The sequence below is a fragment of the Triticum aestivum genome, chromosome 5A (genome assembly GCF_018294505.1).
Source record: "Triticum aestivum cultivar Chinese Spring chromosome 5A, IWGSC CS RefSeq v2.1, whole genome shotgun sequence".
Classification (NCBI taxonomy): domain Eukaryota; kingdom Viridiplantae; phylum Streptophyta; class Magnoliopsida; order Poales; family Poaceae; genus Triticum; species Triticum aestivum.
Window position 1 is genome coordinate 584,525,534 of NC_057806.1, and position 25,357 is coordinate 584,550,890.

Genomic DNA, 25,357 nt, shown 5'->3' on the forward strand with positions numbered 1-25,357 from the left:
GTGGACAATGAGTGCAAAATCTACATACGCACCGACTAGAAAGAGTGAGATGTATGACTATTCGGCAAGCCTGCAAAGGTACCGTAGTTGTGGAATTTTAGTCATGCGACATGTTTCAAGGCATATGCCACTCTGATGAGGCGTATTAGCGTCTAAAGATGGTTTTGGATGCACAAGATGATATCAAGGAATCACCTATTGAATAAGCTGACAACAAGAAATCAACTAATGCTCAGAGTAATAGCATTAGGTTTGGCCCGTTGATGCCGCAATCAGCGAACCTTGATGATGAAGGTTTAGATAATGTTCTGGATCCCGTGCATGTGCCAGGCCAAGGTGCACCGAAGAAAAGGCTACATGCAAAGATGAAGAATACAAGATCAGAGGGTAAATGTGGCTTTTGCAAGGGGCCACGTCACAGTTGACGTAAATGCATCCAATTGTTACAGGTAGCAAATATGTCTAAATTTAATTTTTGGATGTGTTTTACTCATTAATATAGTGCATGACATTAATTATATTCTTCTGTGTAGGATCTCAAAGCAGAACTCTGACAGATATGGCTTTGTGCACACGGTCGGGGTGTATGGAATCGACGATGAACCTGATAGTGTCGTGTGCCATGTTGTATATTTAGTATCGTGTGACGTGGTGTTTAAAATCGACTTCATCTTGTCAGTTATTTAGCGACTTGTGGATTTTTTTATGTATTACTCAGCGAATTGGTGTTCCACTGCCTTGTAACCATATGACTTCGAGATCTTTGGTTTAATTTTTCTATGTGACCTTTTGATGTCCAACTTTAAGAATCATGGTGTTTTTGCAAACCGAATCAGGGCCAGCATGGAGCTCGTGTAGTGTAGAAGAGAAGATTTGCAAATATATTTTACTGGAAATATGCCCTAGAGGCAATAATAACGTGGTTATTAATATATTTCCTTGTTCATGATAATCATTTATTATCCATCCTATAATTGTATTGACTGGAAACTCAAATACATGTGTGGATACATAGACAACAACATGTCCCTAGTGAGCCTCTACTGGACTAGCCCACTGATCAAAGATGGTTATGGTTTCCTAGCCATAGACATGAGTTGTCATTTGATAATGGGATCACATCATTAGGATAATGATGTGATGGACAAGACCCAAACTATAAGAATATCATATGATTGTATCAAGTTTGTTGTTATCGTTTTCTGCATGACAACTATCTGTTCCTATGACCATGAGATCATGCAACTCACTGACACCGGAGGAATACCTTGTGTGTATCAAATGTCGTAACGTAACTGGGTGACTATAAAGGTGCTCTACAGGTATCTCCGAGGGTGTCTGTTGAGTTGACATGGATCAATACTGGGATTTGTCACTCCGTATGATGGAGAGGTATCTCAGGGCCCACTCGGTAATACAATATCACAATGAGCTTGCAAGCAATGTGACTAATGAGTTGGCCACGAGATCTTATATTACAGAACGAGTAAAGAGACTTGTCGGTAACGAGATTGAACTAGGTATTGTGATACCGATGATCGAATCTCAGGCAAGTAACATACCGATAGACAAAGGGAACTGCATACGGGATTATCTGAATCCTTCACATCGAGGTTTGCCCAATAAAGATCTTCGTAGAATATGTAGGAACAAATATGAACATCCAGGACCCACTATTGGGTATTGACCGTAGAGGTGTCTCGGTCATGTCTGCATAGTTCTCGAAACCGCAGGGTCTACACACTTAACGTTTGGTGATGATATAATTAAGTATAGTTGAGTTGTTATGGTGGTAACCGAAGGTTGTTCGGAGACCCATATGAGAACTGGGACGTGTCGAGGAACTGCAGAGTGGTCCGGAGGTGAAGATTGATATATAGGATGAAGGGCATCGGAGTCCGGAAGTGTTCCGGCGTGTACCGGGTTATCGACGGAGAACCAAAAGGAGTTTCGGGGGCCCCGACAAGTGTTGGGGGGCCTCATGGGCCAAGGGGAGGGAGCACACCAGCCCACTAAGGGGTTGTGCGCCCCCTCACCCCATCCCACGCCACCAGGAAGGATGGTGCGCCCTGAGGGAGTCCTGGACTAAGGGGTCCTCGGGCATCCGGCCTGTTAACTATGGGCCGGACTGATGGGCTATGAAGATACGAAGACCGAAGACTGCACCCGTGTCCGGATGGGACTCTCCTTGGCGTGGAGGGCAAGCTTGGCGACCAAACATGTAGATTCCACTACAAAAAAAAGACACATCCGTGACATTTTGGGCCGAATGAATTTTTTTTCTGTCATACATATGACACTTCTATGACGATAATTGTGACAAAACCCGATATCATCATAGATGTGGTGGGCTCCTACTTCTATGACAAAAAATCATGACAGAAAATGGGCTTTTCGTCCTGGGCGGGCCGGAGACGCAGCTGCATGACATTCTTTGGACCGTCCATGACGGAAAAAACCATGGTAGAAGCGAGGGGAAGGAAAATTTCGGGGAGTTCCCGGTTACGGTGGGAGGTCGGGGGCCGAGCGATGCGCGTTTCTCTCGTACACGTACGCGCGTGTGTGCGAGGCGTTGGCTCTAACTGAACCCGAGCGAGGTGTTGGGCTCTAACTGAACCCGAGCGATTGCACTACAGGCTACGCGTTACTGAACCCGAGCGATCGATCGATGGCTGTTAACTGAACCCGATTGAGCGATTCCTTCACTACTGCTGCTAACTGAAGCCGATCGATTGGATGAACTACGCGTTACTGAACCCGAGCAATCGATCGATGGCTGTTAACTGAACCCGATCAAGCATTCCTTCGCTACTGCTGCTAACTGAAGCCGATCGATTGGATGAACAGTGAGCGTTGCGCGCGCGGGGGGGGGGGGGGGTTGGATGAACAGTGAGTGGTGGCGTTGCCTCTGGATGAACAGGACCCCGTGGTGTGGTGGAGGGCTGGATGAACAGTAGACGGTGGAGGGGTGCCCGTGGAGGGGTGGTTGAACAGGACCCCGTGGTGTGGAGGGCTGGATGAACAGTAGATGGTGGAGGGGTGCCCGTGGAGGGGTGGTTGAACAGTAGCCGGTGGAGTAGCGCACGGTGGAGGCTGGATGAACAGGAGCCCGTGGAGGCTGGAGGAGGTCGACAGTAACCCGTGGAGGCTGGAGGAGGTCGACGGTGGAGATGAACAATATCCCGTGGAGTCCCGTTTTGCGGTACGCCACACCCCTCCCGGTGAACATGACCCCTGTTTCGACCTAGCGCTCCAACACAAGTCCGTTTCGTCCGTTTTGTGGTACGCCACACCCCTCCTGAAAGCACAAGTGCTCCCTAGGTGATTTTGATAATTATTGACAACATATCTCTTGTTGGACTAATACTTTTACCTAGTATGTTTCAGATAAGTTCAACAAATTAAGTGGCATGGACTAAAGGATGTGGAACCCCTTCAAGATGCTAAGGACAAAGGATTGGCTCAAGCTTCAAGATCAAGACTCTACATTTTTTATTTTAGTAATCCAAGATCACATTAAGTCTATAGGAAAAGCCAATACTATCAAGGAGGGATGAGGTGTTGCTTGATGAGGTTCTTGCTTCATAGTGCTTAGTGATATGCTCCAAAACCCTCAACTACCTTCCCACATCCACATATGATCTAAACCAAAAGTCAAACTCAGCCCCACCGATTCCTTCTGTCCGGAGCCACCGAGTTCAGTTGACATAACCACTGCCAGAAACCCTAATCAAATCGGTTTCACTGATAGGGATCTCGGTCTCACCGAGATGAGATTGTAATCTCTCTGTGTATGTCCATTACCAAAATCGGTCTCACCGAGTTTGAGCAATCGGTACTACCGAGATTACAATGCAAACTCTCTGGCCAGCTTATTACCAAAATCGGTTCCACCGAGTTTGTGTAACCGGTACCACCGAGTTTGCCTGACCAACTCTCTGGTTAGCTTATTACCAAAATCGGTCCCACCGAGTTTGTGTAATCGGTCACACCGAGATTACGTTATGCCCTAACCCTAACCATATCGGTCCTACCGAGTTACATCTCAGTCCCACCGAAAATCCTAACGGTCACTAGGTTTGCTAAATCAGTGACCGAGTTTCTCAATTCGGTCTCACCGAGATTGGTAAATTGTGTGTAACGGTTAGTTTTTGTGTGGAGGCTATATATACCCCTCCACCCACTCTTCATTCGTGGAGAGAGCCATCAGAACATACCGACACTTCCAATACACATTTTTTGAGAGAGAACCACCTACTCATGTGTCGAGGCCAAGATATTCCATTCCCACCATATGAATCTTGATCTCTAGCCTTCCCCAAGCTGCTTTCGACTCAATTCTTCTTTCCACCAAATCCATATCTTGTGAGAGAGAGTTGAGTGTTGGGGAGACTATCATTTGAAGCACAAGAGCAAGGAGTTCATCATCAACACACCATTTGTTACTTCTTGGAGAGTGGTGTCTCCTAGATTGGCTAGGTGTCACTTGGGAGCCTCCGACAAAGATTGTGGAGTTGAACCAAGGAGTTTGTAAGGGCAAGGAGATCGCCTACTTCGTGAAGATCTACCGCTAGTGAGGCAAGTCCTTTGTGGGCGATGGCCATGATGGAATAGACAAGGTTGCTTCTTCGTGGACCCTTCATGGGTGGAGCCCTCCGTGGACTCGCGCAACCGTTACCCTTCGTGGGTTGAAGTCTCCATCAACGTGGATGTACGATAGCACCACCTATCAGAACCACGACAAAAACAACCGTGTCTCCAATTGCGTTTGAATATTCCAAACCCTTCCCCTTACATTCTTGCAAGTTGCATGCTTTACTTTCTGCTGCTCATATACTATTTGCATGCTTGCTTGATATGTATTGTGTTTGTTAAACTTGTGCCTAAACTCCACTTCAACTTAAGAAAATTAAAAAGTGCAACTTTTGGTACTTAGTGTCTAATCACCCCCCCTCTAGACACCTCTTCTCGATCCTTTCACCTCCCGATCAATAGGACCCCCGTTTCGACCATAGGAGGTCCGTTTCGTCCGTTTTGCGGTACGCCACACCCCTCCCGATCAACAGGACCCCCGTTTCGACCGTAGGAGGTCCATTTTCTCCATTTTGCGGTACGCCACACCCCTCCCGATCAACAGGACCCCGTTCCGAACGTAGGAGGTCCGTTTCCTCCGTTGTGCGGTACGCTAGGCCTTGTTTCCATTGCCTGTTCCGTCCAAGCCCTCCCGATGAACACGACCACGCATTCCGTTCCGACCCAGCCAGTTGGCTCCCACGTGTTCTGTTGCCTCCCGATGAACACGACGCATTTTGTTGCCTCCCCATGAACATGACGCATTCCATTGCCTCCCCATGAACACGACGATGACTCTGTTTCTCCGTTCTGACCCAGCCATGTACACGAGCCCTGGCCGTACGTATGTGCGAGTTGGCGTTCGAGACCCCGCCCGTATGTACACATACGTGGCCATATTTTCTTTCTTGCACCCTGGCCGTTGTACGTACGTGTACATGCTACGTGCGCGCCTCTACTACGACACGTACGCGCCTCTACTACGACACGTGCACGCCTCTACATCCACCAGTATATATGTACGTACACGCCTCTACATCCACCAGTACATGCTACTACTACTACTGCTACTGCTACCTGCTACCGCTACTACTACTACTACTACTACTACTACTACTACTACTGCTACTACTACTACTACTACTACTACTACTACTACTACTACTACTGCTACTGCTACTACTGCTACTACTGCTACTACTGCTACTACTGCTACTATTGCTACTGCTGCTACTGCTGCTACTGCTGTTACTGCTGCTACTGCTGCTACTGCTACTACTGCTACTACTGCTACTACTGCTACTACTGCTACTACTGCTACTACTGCTACTACTACTACTACTACTACTACTACTACTACTACTACTACTACTACTACTACTACTACTACTACTAGAGGCCATGGACCAGAGGGGAAACCCTTCTCCCATCTAGGGAGAAGGTCAAGGAAGAAGAAGAAGAAGAAGGTGGGCTCTCTCCCGGTGGCGCCGGAACGCCGCCGGGGCCATCATCATCGTCGCAATCTACACCAACAACTTCACAGCCCTCATCACCAACTCTTCTCCCCTCTATGCAGCGATGTAACCCCTCTTTTACCTGCTGTAATCTCTACTTAAACATGGTGCTCAATGCTATATATTATTTCCCAATGATGTATGGCTATCCTATGATGTTTGAGTAGATCCGTTTTGTCCTATGGGTTAATTGATGATCGTGATTGGTTTGAGTTGCATGTTTTATTATTGGTGCTATCCTATGGTGCTCTCAGTGTCACGCAAGCATGAGGGATCCCCGCTGTAGGGTTTGCAATATGTTCATGATTTGCTTATGGTGGGTGGCGTGAGTGATAGAAACACAGACCCGAGTAAGTAGGTTGTTTGTGTATGGGAATAAAGAGGACTTGATGATTTAATGCTATGGTTGGGTTTTACCTTAATGATCTTTAGTAGTTGCGGATGCTTGCTAGAGTTCCAATCATAAGTGCATATGATCCAAGAAGAGGAAGTATGTTAGCTTATGCCTCTCCCTCAAATAAAATTGCCATAATGATTACCGGTCTAGTTATCGATTGCCTAGGGACAAATAACTTTCTCGTGACAAAAAGCTCTCTACTAAAACTAACTTAGTTGTGTCTTTATCTTAAAAGCCCCTACTTATTATTTACGTGCTCTTTATTATCTTGCAAACCTATCCAACAACACCTACAAAGTACTTCTAGTTTCATACTTGTTCTAGGTAAAGAGAACGTTAAGCGTGCGTAGAGTTGTATCGGTGGTCGATAGAGCTTGAGGGAATATTTGTTCTACCTTTAGCTCCTCGTTGGGATCGACACTCTTACTTATCGAAATAGGCTACAATTGATCACCTATACTTGTGGGTTATCAAGACCTTTTTTTGGCGCCGTTGCCGGCGAGCAATAGCGTGGGGTGAATATTCTCGTGTGTGCTTGTTTGCTTTATCACTAAGTAATTTTTATTTTCTATTCTAAGTTGTTCTCTATCTTTAGTTATGGATATGGAACATGAAATACCAAAAAAATTAGGTTTACTTGCTACTCATGGAGATGGGGAACCTCCTAAAACCCTCGATGCTCATTATGTGAAAGATATTATGTACTACTTTGATAATCATGAGAAAACCCCATTCAACTTTATAATGGGAGTAACGTTGGATCAACGTGAATACTTTAGGGATTATTGCTTGACTCAAATGAAAACTATTATGGGATCAAATTTATATGTTGCATTGGTATGCTCGGCAACTATGCTTGAGATATGATTGTACTTGTTGCTCTAGGATGAAGGCTCCACACCTTCCCTTTTCATGTGAATTTAATGATGATGAAACCTTGGCTTCTTATGCTAATGGTATATATGATTATTATGATGTGGAACAAATAAAAGAATTGGTTGCTTTTATGGGTGCTTATGAAATTGAATCTTTGTTTAAAGAGTTTGAAGATTTTGATGATTCAGTTTATAGACCTGATGTAGCGACCCGGCCCGAATGGATCAAGTCTCTATGCTTAAGGGTCATCCCTGGATCGGTATGCTGACACACACAGTACTCGAGGATTTATAACAAAGGTAAATCACATGTAAAGTAACGTAAATACTATTACCTCAATCCAAATAGCGGAAGTAACAACAAGGTTGTGGATTCCCACCAACACCAACGACAAAGTTGAGTGTAGAAATCGTAACCCTAACGTATCACTTACTCGTTGTAAGATTCCTGCAACATGAGACGTTGCAGCCACAAGGGTCAGTACATTGAATGTACTGGCAAATTCACATCATAGAGAATGATGAACAATGGCTATCACTACATGCATATATGGCTGGTGGAAAAGCTCTATGGTTATATGTTTTTGCAAAAAGCCAATTTTTCCCTACTGCAAAGGAATACATTTTATTTAACTATCAAGGTGGTTGTTAAACATTGAGAGTGTGGACACCCTCTCAATCCCAATTAAGCATCATCATTATAACCCATCAAAATTAATTAAAGTCACATGATGAGATTCACATGATAATCCAAGTACTAGATACTCAAGACGTCCATAACCGGGGACACGGCTAATCATGATTAGTTTATACACTCTGCAGAGGTTTGCGCACTTTTCCCCATAAGACTCGATCTCCTCCGTTGGGATTCTCGCACTACATGGTGTTTGAGAAACGGATGACCGAGACATAGTTTTTCAGAAGCGCTAGCACCTTACGATCGGGTAGACCATTACACCTACTTTCCCCTACATCTGCTAGTCTACCACTGTAAGAGTTCGCATGACTTAATCAACTATGCTAGAGCCCATACCAGCTTGTGGCTGCACACGGAAGTTTCTAGTATGAATAATCTCATGATCCCTTTGAGCCTGGGTGGCGGTCCATAAAGAAAAATAGGCAATCGTTGAAATACCCAGGTGCCTAAACATGCAATCGCTGGAATACCCAGGTGCCTCAATCCACCCAGATGTGTGTTAAAGTTGCCACCTTAAGTAAACCATTAATTAAAAATCTCACATCTGTCATGAATACTCTCAAACCCAATCCACGTCTACGAGCATAGCATGTAAATATAAGCATAACGCAATAGTAACTCCCAAGGTTTGAATGCAGGGCAATAGGTTCCTACCTCATCAACTACTTCCCAATACCCACATGTTATCAATCCTACTCATGCAATGTTTGAGGGTGAAACTAATGCATAAAACTGGGTATGAAAGGGATATGATCAAAGTGTGAACTTGCCTGCAATGTTGATGAACATGATTCGCACTCAAAACTCTTGATAGTTCTACTCGTCACACTCCGGTCAATCTATCTTAAGCAAGCAATAATAACAACACATAAGCAATCACTCAAAGATCGGAGAGAACAAAGAAAACAATTTGGAAAATGTCAAAACCAAGCAAATAACTCTTGCATCATAAAACAATTTCTAACAGTACCAAAATTATGTGAATTTGTCCTTATCAGATAGTTTAGGTCAAGAGCTTCGATATGCAAAAAGAATCAACTCAAACGGAGTTATAAAACAATTATGATCAAAAGAAGTTTGAATATAAATCTGAAAAGAATTCAAAATTTGAAAATTTCAAAAAGTTGATGTGACTGGTTCACTTGATAGGTAAAAACAAGACGAAGCTATAGGAGTTGGTTTCATCTAATTTGGATGAACGAGTAAAAAGTTATGGCTATTTGAAAAATCAGGGCCAAGCTGCTTTACGGAGGAAAAATAGCTACGACTAGGGTTTAATGTATAAATACGTAGACTAATTGATAATCTAATTATTTTATCGTATTAGTCTAGAAATAACAAACTACGGAAATATAAAGAAATATACCTTTATAAGGCGGAGAAAAGATGACCTTGGAGAAAGGAGACAATTTCCGAAAGTCGCCCTCGAGAGGAGGAAAATATTTTTATCTAGTCAAACCAAAATATTGATTTAACCCAAATTAGATGATTTTTTGTAGGCTCTGGGTCTATATTTATAGGAGGAAAAGAGGTTTAAGAGTCAAAAGTTAGGCAATATGGGACTAAACGTAGACAAAAATATACGAAACAGAGATGGGAGGTGCGCCATGGGCCAAAAGGCCTTTAGGCGGTTCGGCCGGCCGCGCACGCTGTAATTTTTTTTGAGCAATAGAAAAGAAAAGAAAAACTATGGAAAAAAATGGGGAAGGAATATGGCCGGCTGGTCCTGGCCCATATAGGATAAAGAAAAAGAAAAGATGGGGCGCCCGCTGGTACTATGATGCGCACGTGGGCGACAGTTAGTTTCAGGCGCGCGCAGTTTTTGTTATTTGTTTTTTTAAACATAAAGCGATAAACTGAAAAACGAAAATAAAACTAAAACTTTATATAGGCATATTATATATCAGAATTTTCAGAAAAAGATTTTATACAAGCTGAACATTTTCCTAGTATTAAATAAAATTCACACAAATTCAGATAATTCAAAGAGTGCTACTGGTCTAATAAAATCCAATAAAAATAATTATAAAAATACCAAAATGAATTCAAATTTATTTCTCTCCAATTTTCTGATGTAGGGAATCATGTTACCCTATTTTCCGTATATTTTATTTTTGGAGAAAAATAATTTGAATAACACCCAAATAACTCCAAATTGAAAATAATTTCAAAAGGATTTTAAATTTTGATCCTTTTAAACTCCCAACTCATATTTCATATAATTTGAAGAAGTCATTTTATCTTCTCTCATGAAAATCATTGAGTTGCTTGAAGTTTCTGAATTAAAAATATTTCGAAATGAAATTCAAATCTTTTCAAAACCCTTTTCATTTATTTAAATGGAAGAAGTCATGTCATCTTCTCTCGAGGGTTTTGTATTTGAAAAGAATTTGATTTCACGGAGATCAAAATGCAAAAGGTGAAAGTTTGGGAAAGTCCTTTTATTTTCTCTCATTTAACTTCCAAAAAGTTTCGAATTTCACTCAATCAATCACACAACAATCAAACAAACAATCAATCTATCTATTTATTATAACATTCCAAAATTTAGAATTTTGGGATGTTACACCTGAAAATTTAGCTATCCTTAAATATTGCTATGAGAATTATAAATACAATTATGATATTTATTAATTTATTGAGAAAGTCTGCGTTGTCCGAGAAGAGACTAATATTTTGCAGGAGTCTATGGAAGAAGAAATTGATGAAACTGTGAGCTCATTGGATGAAAAAGATGATGAGGAGAGCGAAGAACAAAAGGAGGAAGAGCGGATTAGCTACCCATGCCCACCTTCTAATGAGAGTAACTCTTCAACTCATACATTGTTTAATTTCCCTTCGTGCTTATCCAAGGATGATTGTTATGATGATTGTCATGATCCCGTTGATTCTTTTGAAATATCCCTTTTTGATGATGCTTGCTATGCTTGTGGCCAAGATGCCAATATGAATGATGCTTATGGTGATGAACTTGCTATATTTCCTTATGTTAAACATGAAATTGTTGCTATTGCACCCACGCATGATAGTCCTATTATCTTTTTCAATTCTCCCGACAACACTATATCGGAGAAGTTTGTCCTTATTAAGGATTATATTGATGGGCTGCGTTTCACTAGTACACATGATGATTTTGATAGATATAATATGCATGTGCTTGCTGCTCCTACTTGCAATTATTATGAAAGAGGAACTACATCTCCGCTTCTCCACGTTTCCAATATGATAAAGTTGCAAGAAACTGTTTATACTATGCATTGACCTTATTATGTGTTCATGAATTGTTCTTTTATGACATGCCAATGCATAGGAAGAGAGTTAGACTTCATCATTACATGATATATGTTGCTTTGTGCTCACTACTAAACCACAAATCATTGTTAATTAAAACTGGCTTTGATATACCTTGGGATCCGGGTGGATTCATTACTTGAGCACCTTATGCCTGGCTTAATGGCTTTAAAGAAAGCGCTGCCAGGGAGACAAACCGGAAGTTTTAAAGAGTCATTTATTTCTGTTGAGTGCCTTTATATAGTTAAAAAAAGAGGGGAACCCAAAACTTTTCAAAAAGGATAGCGAAAGTGAGAGAGACAAGCATTGTTGAAGTGGGGGAGCTCCTTGAACTTTGTTCATGCTCATGGAAACTTTGTGAATCTTGATTACAGAAACTTTTAAACAAAAATAATTATCCCCTTGTACAATTCCATTGTATTATAAAAATAATGTGCCAACATTTGCCTTTAGGATGTTTACATTGCTTGTTGGTTTGTGCGGTGCAAAACAGAAACTTTGGCTGTAGTGCACGATTTTGCATTTTTTACTGGAACGTCAAACGGTTTTGAAACTTGTTTTACTATCTTTGTATACAAATTATTTATTTTCATATTTTTCTTCAGAATTGTTGGAGTACCAGAAGTATGGTTAATGTTCAGATTACTACAGACTGTCCTGTTTAAGTCATATTCTGTTTTTGATGCATAGTTTGCTTCTTTAGATGAAACTATCAATTTATATCAGTGGATTAAGCCATGGAAAAGTTATGTTACAGTAGCTACAATGCAAAAACAAAATATGAATTGGTTTTCAATAGTACTTAGCGTAGCGATTTGCTTTATTATACTAACAGATCTTACCAAACTTTCCGTTAAGTTTTGTGTGATTGAAGTTTTCATGTTTTGGGAGAGATCACGATGGATTAAGGAATAAGGAGTGGCAAGAGCCTAAGCTTGGGGATGCCCGAGGCACCCCAAGGAAATATTCAAGGACCCCCAATCAACCAAGCTTGGGGATGCCCCGGAAGGCATCCCCTCTTTCTTCTAACGATCATCGGTAATTTCACTTGGAGCTATATTTTTATTTATCACATGATATGCGTAAATCTTGGAGCGTCTTTTGCATTTAGTTTTCACTTTTCTTTGATGCACCATGCTGGTATGAGATAGTCCTTGGTGGATTTATAGAATGCTCATTGCACCTCACTTATATCTTTTGAGTATGGCTTTATAGAATGCTTCATGTACTTCACTTATATCTTTTGAAGTTTGGATTGCCTGTTTCTCTTCACATAGAAAACCGTCATTTGTAGAATGCTCTTTTGCTTCACTTATATTTGTTAGAGCGTGGGAATATCTTTTGTAGAAAGGATTAAACTCTCTTGCTTCACTTATATCTATTTAGAGAGATGACAGGAACTGGTCATTCACATGGTTAGTCATAAAATCCTACATAAAACTTGTAGATCACTGAATATGATATGTTTGATTCCTTGCAATAGTTTTGCGATATAAAGATGGTGATATTAGAGTCATTCTAGTGGGTAGTGGTGGATTGTAGAAATACTTGTGTTGAAGCTTGTGACTCCCATAGCATGCACGTATGGTGAACCGTTATGTAACGAAGTTGGAGCATGAGGTATTTATTGATTGTCTTCCTTATGAGTGGCGGTCGCGGACGAGCGATGGTCTTTTCCTACCAATCTATGCCCCTAGGAGCATGCGCGTAGTACTTTGTTTCGATGACTAATAGATTTTTGCAATAAGTATGTGAGTTCTTTATGACTAATGTTGAGTCCATGGATTATACGCACTCTCACCCTTCCATCATTGCTAGCCTCTTAGGTGCCGTGCATTGCCCTTTCTCATCTCGAGAGTTGGTGCAACCTTCACCGGTGCATCCAAACCCTGTGATATGATACACTCTATCACACATAAGCCTCCTTATATCTTCCTCAAAACAACCACCATACCTACCTATCATGGCATTTCCATAGCCATTCCGAGATATATTGCCATGCAACTTCCATCATCTTCATATACATGACTTGAGCATCATTGTCATATTGCTTTGCATGATCGTAAGATAGCTCGCATGCTGTTTTCATGGCTTGTCCGTTTTTTGATGTCATTGCTACGCTAGATCATTGCACATCCCGATACACCACCGGAGGCATTCATATAGAGTCATATCTTTGTTCTAGTATCGAGTTGTAATATTGAGTTGTAAGTAAATAAAAGTGTGATGGTCATCATTATTAGAACATTGTCCCATGATCAAAATAAAAGTGGCCAAAGAAGCCCCCCCCCCCCAAAAAGAAAGATAGAGGCCAAAGAGGCCTACAAAAAAGAAAAAAAGGAAAAAAGGTAAAAAGAGAGGAGGGACAATGTTACTATCCTTTTACCACACTTGTGCTTTAGAGTAGCACCATGTTCTTCATATAGAGAGTCTCTTGAGTTATCACTTTCATATACTAGTGGGAATTTTCATTATAGAACTTGGCTTGTATATTCCAACGATGGGCTTCCTCAAATGCCCTAGGTCTTCATGAGCAAGCAAGTTGGATGCACACCCTCTTAGTTTCCAGTTTGAGCTTTCATACACTTATAGCTCTCAGTGCATCCGTTGCATGGCAATCCCTACTCCTCGCATTGACATCAATTGATGGGCATCTCCATAGCCCGTTGATTAGTCACGTCAATGTGAGACTTTCTTCCTTTTTGTCTTCTCCACACAACCTCCACCATCATATTCTATTCCACCTATAGTGCTATGTCCATGGCTCACACTCATGTATTGCGTGAAAGTTGAAAAGGTTTGAGAACATCAAAAGTATGAAACCATTGCTTGGCTTGTCATCGGGGTTGTGCATGATTTGAATGCTTTGTGTGGTGAAGATGGAGCATAGCCAGACCATATGATTTTGTAGGGATAACTTTCTTTGGCCATGTTATTTTGAAAAGACATGATTGCTTTATTAGTATGCTTGAAGTATTATTGTTTTAATGTCAAATGATAGACTATTGCTTTGAATCACTCGTGTCTTAATATTCATGCCATGATTAGATTGCATGATCAAGATTATGCTAGGTAGCATTCCAGATCAAAAAAAAAATCTTTTTTATCATTTACCTACTCGAGGACGAGCATGAATTAAGCTTGGGGATGCTGATACATCTCCACCGTTTCTATAATCTTTGATTGTTCCATGCCAATATTCTACAACTTTCATATACTTTTGGCAATTTTTTATACTATTTTTGGGACTAACATATTGATCCAGTGCCCAGTGCCAGTTCCTGTTTGTTGCATGTTTTTTGTTTCGCAGAAAATCCATATCAAACGGAGTCCAAACGGGATAAAAACTGACGGAGAGTTTTTTTGGATTATATGTGAATTTTGGGAAGTGAAATCAACGCGAGACGATGCTCGAGGGGGCCACGAGGCAGGGAGGCGCGCCCCAGGGGGTCAGATGCGCCCTGAGCACACGTGGCCACCTCGTAAGGTGGTTGGTGCCCTTCTTTCGCCGCAAGAAAGCTAATATCTGGATAAAAATCGTGTCCAAAATTCAGCCCAATCGGAGTTACGGATCTTCGGGAATTTAAGTAACGATGAAAGGGCAGAATCTGGAACGCGGAAACAGAGAGAGACAGAGAGACAAATCCAATCTCAGAGGGGCTCTCACCCCTCCTGTGCCATGGAGGCCATGTACCAGAGGGGAAACCCTTCTCCCATCTAGGGAGAAGGTCAAGGAATAAGAAGAAGGGGGGGGGGATCTCTCCCCCTCTCTCCCGGTGGCGCCGGAACACCGCCGGGGCCATCATCATTGCCGCAATCTACACCAACAACTTCACCGCCCTCATCACCAACTCTTCTGCCCTCTATGTAGTGGTGTAACCCCTCTTTTACCCGCTGTAATATCTACTTAAACATGATGCTCAATGCTATATATTATTTCCCAATGATGTATGGCTATCCTATGATGTTTGAGTAGATCCGTTTTGTCCTATGGGTTAATTGATGATCGTGATTGCTTTGAGTTGCATGTTTTATTATTGGTGCTATCCTATGGTGCTCTCCGTGTCGCGCAAGCGTGAGGGATCCCCGCTGTAGGGTTTGCAATATGTTCATGATTTGCTTATGGTGGGTGGCGTGAGTGATAGAAACACAGACCCGAGTAAGTAGGTTATTTGCGTATGGGAATAAAGAGGACTTGATGCTTTAATGCTATGGTTGGGTTTTACCTTAATGATCTTTAGTAGTTGCGGATGCTTGCTAGAGTTCCAATCATAAGTGCATATGACCGAAGAAGAGAAAGTATGTTAGCTTATGCCTCTCCCTTAAATAAAATTGCAATAATAATTACCAGTCTAGTTATCAATTGCCTAGGGACAAATAACTTTCTCGTGACAAAAAGCTCTCTACTAAAACTAACTTAGCTGTGTCTTTATCTAAACAGCCCCTACTTTTTATTTACGCACTCTTTATTATCTTGCAAACCTATCCAACATACAAAGTACTTCTAGTTTCATACTTGTTCTAGGTAAAGCGAACGTTAAGCGTGCGTAGAGTTGTATCGGTGGTCGATAGAAATTGAGGGAATATTTGTTCTACCTTTAGCTCCTCGTTGGGTTCGACACTCTTACTTATCGAAAGAGGCTACAATTGATCCCCTATACTTGTGGGTTATCAGGAGCGCACAGGGGATCCGCCTGGGATCGTGCGCATGTGCGAACGATTGGCGGAGAGCCCGCCGGACGTAGACCTGTGGGGCGACACCGAATTTGCCCGTCGATGACGGTGTCCTGGACTAGGGGGTACGAACATGGTCTGCCCACTGTCCTTGGGCCGAGCTTATGGACCCTCATTCTCATAAGGAAGGAGTCTGGAAGCCTCGCACCTCAGGGTGATCAAGACAACTTTTGTCGAAGACTTGACGTGTACTCCAAGGACATCTTTGGCCACGCCATATGCATCCTTAGATCTTCAACCAACTATGTAACCCTAGGTGCCCCTCTGGCATGTATATAAACCAAGGGATTTAGCCTGTAGATGGGACCCGGTCATAATCACATCCATCTAGCCTTACGGTTAGAATGTAACTTACAATCTTGATGTAGATCAAGCTTGTACTCGATACACAACCATCAATACAATCAAAGAAAGACGTAGGGTATTACCTCTTTGAGAGGGCCCGGACCTGGGTAAATATTGTCTCCTTCGGCCCGGACCTGGGTAAATATTTTTTTTGGGTTAGCCTTGATGTCACGCTCAGACACCAGAAAGCTTAGCAGTTTACCTACAGGAACACCAAACACACAGTTTGCTGGGTTGAGCTTCATTTGGTAAAATTGAAGGTTATCAAATATCTCCTTGAGGTTGTCTAGCAATGTTTCCTTCTTCCGAGATTTAACCATGATGTCATCAACATAAGTGTTAACATTACGGTCGATCTGCTTGTGAAAACAATTCTGGACACAACGCTAGTAAGTTGCATCTGCGCTTTTTAGTCCAAACAACATAGATGTATAGTAGAAAGCTCCAAAGGGGGTGATGAAGGCTGTCTTCTCCTAATCTTTTACTGCCATCTTGATATGATGATATCCATAGTAAGCATCTAGGAAGCACAAGCACTCACAACCAGCAGTGGAGTCAATGATTTGATCAATGCAAGGAAGAGCGAACGGGTCCTTAGGGCAGGCCTTGTTCAGATCTGTGTAATTGACGCATATCCGCCAAGTTCCGTTCTTCTTCAAAACAAGCACTAGGTTAGCCAACCACTCAGGGTGATACACTTCAACAATGAGCCCAACAACTAGGGGCCAGTCCACTTCTTCGCTGGTGGCCTGACGTCTCTCCTGGTTAAAATGACGGAGGTATTGTCGAACAGGTTTCATTTTAGATAAATATTTAGGCAATGCTTAAAAAGTTCTCTCGGTACACCAGGCATGTAAGAAGGTTTCCATGCAAAAAGGTCCCGATTCTCATGGATGAACTTGATGAGCGTGCTTTCCTATTTGGGATCTATATTCGCCCCAATAGTGAATTGTTGAGATGAATCGCCAGGGGGTGAAGTCAACTTGCTTTGTATCCTGAGCCGACTTGAACTTGAGCAGGGGATTAGACTCAGTAGTTGGCTTTTTCAGGGAATTCATATCAGCTGGGTCAACAACTCCCGCCTCTACATCCCTCACAATCTAAAAAATATATGCCTGCCCTTGATCCAAATTTTTAGTAGCCCCGACATTTTACTCCTGCCTCTGCATGCCTCGCAATCTCAAAATTATCTGCCCGCCCTTGATCCAAATTTTCAGCAGCCTGGGATTTTACTCCCACCTAGTAAATTTTTCACTTGCCGTGGTATTTCCTCAAACACCACCTTGCCCTCCTCCACACACACCCCAAAACCTCCGCTGACACAAACACACACCACCCCTCCCTCACTCGAAACCATCACCACCGCCGCCTTCATCCTCAACCTCTGCCTGTGTGCCAGGGAGCTCAAGGAGCCAATGGCCCAAAAGAGGTTTATCGCGGCATCTTCGCCTGACGCCGGCAAGGTGGCCGCCGAGGTGTCCCCGTCGTCCTCCGTGGGCTCTTTATCGATCTGCCGTCGCCGGTCGCCCGATCTGCCTGCCGCCGCGCCCCTACGCTGGTTCGAGGACTTCCCCATCCTCCCTCGGGCCCGGCCGCCGACGAGGTCCTACCTTGGGGTCCGGCAGCGGCGGTGGGTGACATCACTACTAGGGAAAACCTTATACACAGAAACTTACCAGTAGTGCAGGTCAAAAAGAAGCGCTACTACTACTTACCACTAGCACCCGGCAAATAAACGCGCTGCTGCTAAGTTTATAGCAGTAGCGCGTCTGAAGAAAGAAGCACTACTACTACAATTCCCACATTGTTCTCGACAAGCTAGGAATAGTAGTAGTGAGCTTATGCAAAGCGCGCTGCTGCTAAGATGGTTGTAGCAGTGTGTTTTACGTGGAAAGCGCTACTGCTAATGAAAATAAAATAAAATGAAAAACATATAGAAACAAGTAAATGAAAATGAAAGAAAGAAAAGGGGAAAGGAAAAAAAGAAAACGTGAAGGAAAATAAAATAAAAATAAAAATAAAGGAGAAAGGCATAGCAACGGCGTGCTTTCAGGACAAGCGCTATAATTAACGTAGCAGTAGCGCACTTTGTTAGCCAGTGCTATAACAAAGTTAGCTATAGCTAATGTAGCAGTAGCGCTTTTCTGGGCCAGCGCTACTGTTATTTTTGACTTAGTCGCGCGGTTCTTCTTCCCCCCGGCCACTTCTCCCAAATCCCCCCTCGATCTGCTATCGCCGCCGTCGTCGCCCTACATCACCGTCGGCCGCCGCATGCTCTCCCGTCACCCTCTGCTGCCCTCGGTGGTCGCTGTTGTCGTCGCCCTCCGCCGCGCGCTCGAGCCCCGACCCCGACCTCGACGCCGCGTGCCCCTCCCTCGGCCGCTCCCTATCTCCGCCGGCGCCCGAGGTGAGCACGCCTACACCTCCTCCTCCTCCCCTGCCTTTGCCTAGCTAGTGTTCCTAGGGTTCATCAAATTTTAGGGTTCATCTAATTAGTTAGGGTTCATTAAATTAGCTACTACTTGTAGATGCTTAAGTAGTTATATAGTTGTTGCGCTCCCAATGTAGTTAAGTAAATATAATTGTAAACTAGATGTTAATTAGGGCAGTAGTTGTAGATGCTTAAGTAGTTTTTAGGACAAATTCCTAGGGTTCATCAATGGGTGCTTAAGTAGTTGTAGATGCTTAAGTACATAGCTAGGGTTCATCTAATTAGTTAGTACTTGTAGATGCTTAAGAACTAGGGCAGTAGGGTTTAACTAGATGTTAATTCGGGCAGTAGTGTTTAGTTTAGAGAAAAATTCAATATAGTATTTTTACTATTTTTAGTAAGTGTTTAATAGAATTAGTAAGACAATTAATATAACTAGTTGTACTAGTTTATTTTTAGTAAGAATAGTTGAATTAATAGACCTATTTTATTTTTAGTAAGAAAATTAATAGAACTAGGTGAACTAGTTTATTTTTAGTAAGAACTAGTTTATTTTTTATCATAAGTGTTTAGTTGAACTAGTTGAATTAATAGAACTAGTTTATTTTTAGTAAGAAAATTTAGGTATATGAAATTTGATGATCTAATTAAAATTTTACTGCAGAACTAGTTTATTTTTAGTAAGAAAATTAATAGAACTAGTTTATTTTAGGTGAATTTAACATAATTCTAGGTTGATTCGTTTTGAAGTGGCCATGTCATATTTTGAACATGTCACATTTGTTGTTATTTTTTTAGTTAAAGCAATTATTTCCGCATCGACGTCGACGATGTCTATCCTGCATCCTCGTCGTCGACTCGATGGAGGAGGCCTGCTTGATCAGAGGGGCCATGTCTGGGACTGGGCTCCGCCGGGCTGGTACTGGGAGGTGCTACCTTCCGGGGGGCGCATCTTGGTGAGGAGCCATCCCATCATTGACCCGAATCTTCTTTGGTGGTGGTCACGTGGGCCAGTGACGGTGCGGAGGCTTGAGGACCCCGCGGAGGTGGTACGTCACCGTGTCAGCGAGGAGGATGAGCACGTCCATCACTACATGGTTGCGTTGGAGGGCAGGTTCTCCAATACCTGACAGGTTCTTCAGGGATCTCACTGGAGCTATGATCCTATGATGGTTCCTTCTATTTGGGTGTCCACCGCCCGCGTCGATACCCGTCGTTCGCTAGGGTTTTAGTTGTATTAGTGATGTTATATGTATGATACTATTTGAGATGTATTAGTGATAATATTCGACGATGTACAGATGCATGAGATGATTTAGTCTTGCTTATTGAATGCATGCTAATTTGAATAGTAATTTATTTTATGATTTGGTTTTGCTTATTGAATGCTCAAATTGGAGAACTATTCATATTTTGAATGCTCAAATTGGAGAGGATGCACTATGCAAGGCGTATGCATTTGATTAGTTGATAGCTTATAGCCTTTTTGTTTTTGCAGAAATCAAGGAGCACCTCCATCATCCCCGCCGTCGTCCCCGTCACCGACCCCCTCCGACCTCGAGGTGAGACCAGCCAAATCTCCATGTCAATATGAGTCCTATAAGATATTTTGAAATGTTTTTGTTCATATTTTCAACCATTGAAATGCAATGACCGTCAAGTTTGAATGCTCATATGATGTAGATATAAACATGTATATCTTGTATTGCTCAAATAGGATATGTGCTTGCACAAGTGGCCGACCATGTTTGCAGGTAACAACTCTGAGTGGCCTATGTTTTGTCGAAGTGTTGATTAATTTATGTTCCGGCTAATTTCAGGTGCTCGATATGTCCTTTTTTTAAGCAAAGGTCATGCCGGATTTTTCTGTGAATTTTGGCATGACTTGTGCTAGAATATGCAGGAAATATCGAGTGGCCTGGATTTTCTAGAAAAATAATTAAACGACATTTCAGGTTGACTCTAAGTCTGTCGAGGCTCCATACATGAGTCAACAAATGAGTGAAGAAGAATCCTGACTGTTGTCGTGGGGGTCGTTTTTCCTTCTTCTCCTTGTGCTAGACCTTTGTTATGCACTAGGGGAAGGAGGAATAACGACCATCACTGACGGTCGATAAATCTGTGAGGGAGTGTGTCCACCATATATGAGAGAGGCGAAGAATCCCGACTGTTGTCGTGGGGGTCGTTTCTCCTTCTTCTCCTTGTGCTAGACCTTTGTTATGCACTAGGGGAAGGAACAGTAACGACTGAGGGAGTCCTGGATTAGAGGGTCCTCGGACAGCCGGACTATATCCTTCGACCGGACTGTTGGATTATGAAGATACAAGATTGAAGACTCTGTCCCGTGTCCGGGTGGGACTCTCCTTTGTGTGGAAGGCAAGCTTGGCAATTCGGATATGTAGATCTCCTCCCTTGTAACCGACTCTATGTAACCATAGCCCCTTCCGGTGTCTATATAAACCGGAGGGTTTAGTCCGTAGAACAACAATCATAATCATAGGCTAGCTTCTAGGGTTTAGCCTCTACGATCTTGTGGTAGATCAACTCTTGTAATACTCATATCATCAAGATCAATCAAGTAGGACGTAGGGTATTACCTCCATTGAGAGGGCCCGAACCTAGGTAAACATTGTGCCCCCTGCCTCCTGTTACCATCCGCCTTAGACGCGCAGTTCGGGACCCCCAACCCGAGATCCGCCGGTTTTGACACCGACATTGGTGCTTTCATTGAGAGTTCCACTATACCGCCATGATAAGGCTTGATGGATCATCTTGTTGTCAAGGACAACATTACCTCGGGGGGAGCTCTGGCTGTAGGCCAAACTCTCCGACTAGGCGGCTTCGTCATGACCGCCCGTTCGGCCGTCGCGCCGACTATGACTTCTCGGGTCATCAAAAACAGCTTCCACGTCGGCTCGGGATTCGCCGAGCAGATGGATCCAATAAAGCTCTCTTCCTTGAACGAGCACTTGGATCACATCGCCACCCTGGGAGTCTCAACGGACTATGATCGGATCAGGCTTAAACCCGACCAAAGGGGGATTAACTCTCCGCCGGTCACCCTTCAGATAGCGATGGTGGAGGAGCAATGCAACAATTCTTCCTCTATTTTGAGGACAAACTATGTCTGGACTCCCGAGATCTCCGAGCCGGATACCCGTCCACTGGAGGACATGGCCCAAGATTCGAACCTAGAATCAGACAACGAGCCAGAACTATTGGGCAACATCTCGGAGTCCGAACTGCCAAGCTCGGAAACTCCTCCGCCCTTGGGTCTCAGATCGAGTTAGGGTTCGGACCTAAATCTGCCCACCCACCCAGACTCAAGTGATCTTTCCCACATTAGACAAGAGCCCCAAGAGACAGTACATCGCTATTGGGCCAGATTTTTCCTTGTAATGAGCAAGGTCAAGGACTGTCGCAAGGAAGACGCAATTTCATTCTTTTGCAAAAATTGCACGGACAAGGGAATCCTCAACGCCATAAGTCGCCGTGACATAGCACACTTTGCTGACTTGGCAGACATAGTACGGAAGTACTGTGCGATGGAAAGCGCCTGGAAAACCCAAACAAAATTCTGGGACCCTCCGGCTCTCACTAAACCCCCCATCCGAACTAAAAGGGTGTACTCTCATAAGTCACCCGATCCAATTACAAAGAAACAAAAGCCCGCTACAGGGCATAGAACTTTATTGGAGGGATGGCTCAATAGGCCATGCAAAATTCATAGTACAACGGATACCATGCCAACACATAGCCTTAGAGCATGTTGGATACTCCGGCAGGTGGCCAAGAGCGGCGAGGATATCCTCATCAACAATACAATAGAGCACCATCCCGTGGAAAATAACAATACAGTATTGACAGTCTTCGAGACCTTCGCCTCAAATAATAGGCGCAAGCGAACACTCCGCAACCTTGCCGAAGTCTGCCACGTTGCAGCAATAAATCCATGGAATGACACGGCCATAACCTTCAATGCCAGTGAAGAACCTCAATCCGAACAGCCCGAGCACCAGCCGCTTTGGTCCTTAGTCCAATTGTGGACGGCTTCCGGCTTACTAAAGTGCTCATGGACGGTGGCAGCAGATTAACCTCATCTACGAGGAAACTCTTAGCAAAATGGAAATAGACAAGAGCCGCATTGAGCAAAGCAGCACGACCTTCAGAGGAATCATCCCTAGTCGGGAGGCACAATGTGCGGGAAAAATCACACTAGATGTGGTATTCGGCACGCCGGAGAATTATAGGTCCGAAGAAATCACATTCCAAGTGGCCCTGTTCAGTAGCGGATACCATGCCCTTTTAGGGCGGGAGGCATTCACGATCTTCCAAGCTATACCCCATTACGGGTACATGAAGCTCAAAATGCCCGGGCCCAATGGAATCATCACTCTGGCCAGTGATCCGGACATAGCACTCCGCGCCGAAAATAAAACTGCTGCACTAGCCCTTGAGGCGTTATCCGAAGCCCTTGCGGCCGAAGAACTAACTGCGCTGCGCTCCACGGTGGACAGGGACAACGTGGTACTCGACAAAAGACCCAAGTCCACCTCTTTTAAACCAGCGGACAAAATAGTCAAATTCCAGGTCCACCCAACGGACCCTACAAAAACAGCATCCACGAGGCATAGCTGAACCCCACAATAGACGCCGCACTGCGGGAGTTCTTGCGTGAGAATTGGGAAATCTTCGCCTGGCATCCTTCAGACATGCCAGGAATCCCACGCAGGCTGGCCGATCATAGCCTTAACATTCTAAAGGGGTTCAAGCCGGTCAAGCAAACTCTTCGGCGTTTCTCTGAGCCTAAGCGACAAGCCACGGGAGAAGAGCTAGCCAAGTTACTCGAGGCCAGATTCATTAGATAAATAAAACATCCGGACTGGCTAGCAAACCTGGTGATGGTACCAAAGAAGGACAAATCCTGGTGCCTATGTGTCGATTTCAAGGACCTTAACAAGTCTTGCCCCAAGGATCCCTTCCCCCTCCCCCGCATTGATCAAATTATCGCCGCTAGCGCAGGATATGACTCATTGTGCTTCCTCGACGCATACTCCGGATACCATCAAATTAAGATGGCGGAGCCCGATCAAGCTGCAACGTCATTCATCACTCCATACGACCCCTTCTGTTTTAACACCATGCCTTTCGGGCTCAAAAACGCCAGTGCAACCTATCAACGCATGATTCAGACATGCTTGTAAATAGAAACCGGCAAAAACAGTCCGGATCCGGCCACAACACCAGACCCCAAACACTCTGACATAATCGGAGGCTCTGCCACCGAAATAACACCTTCAGCCCACATGATTATGGCTGTCATTGCCTCGTGGACAGAACCCTTCTTGGCTAACCTAACTAGGCAAGAACTCCCTGATGACCCAAACGAGGCACGTTGCATTGTGCGGCGGTCTAAAGCCTACAAGGTCCACGAGGGAGAGCTTTATAAGAAAAGCGCTACCGGAGTACTTCAAAGGTGCATCTTCGAAGAGGAAGGACGACAACTTTTGGCAGAAATTCATGCTGGACTTGGCGGCCACCACGCTGCAGCTCGGGCCCTTGTAAGTAAGGCCTTCCGTACAGGTTTTTACTGGTTGACGGCCCGAGCAGACGCACTGGACCTCGTTCAACGTTGCGTCGGTTGCCAGCTTTTTGCAAACCAAAGACATATGCCACCTACCGCTCTCCAAACAATCCCCATTACTTGGCCCTTTGCGGTCCGGAGGCTTGATATGGTCGGACCCCTTAAAGGGGGAAGCCATAAGAAAAAAAATACCTATTGGTCATGGTGGATAAATTGACCAAATGGATAGAAGCCAAACCAGTTAAAACGACCGAGTCCGGACCAGTGATATACTTCATACCCGGGGTTGTACACCGCTACGGCATCCCCCACAGCATCATCACCGATAACGGCTCGAACTTTACAGCCGACGATGTAAAAACTTGGTGCAGCAACATGGGTGTCGGTGTCAAAACCGGCGGATCTCGGGTAGGGGGTCCCGAACTGTGCATCTAGGATCGATGGTAACAGGAGGCAGGGAACACGATGTTTTACCCAGGTTCGGGCCCTCTTGATGGAGGTAAAACCCTATGTCCTGCTCGATTTATTCTTCATGATATGGGTATTACAAGAGTTGATCTACCACGAGATCGGAGAGGCTAAACCCTAGAAGCTAGCCTATGGTATGATTGTATGTGTATGTTGTATATTCTATCGACTAGCCTGGCCCTGGTTTATATAATGCACCAGAGGCCTAGGTTAACAAGAGTCCTAGCCGAATATGCCGGTGGGGAGAAGTCCTTGTCTTGATCGCCAAGTCTTTGTGGAATCTTCCTTGTATGCGGCAGCTGTCCGAACTGGCCCATGAGTATACGGCCATGGGGGGCCTCGGCCCAATCTAATAGATCGGGAGACGACACGGTGAGTACCCCCTAGTCCAGGACACCGTCAGTAGCCCCCTGAACCGGTCTTCAAGTTAGGGACGCTCCTAGATTCTT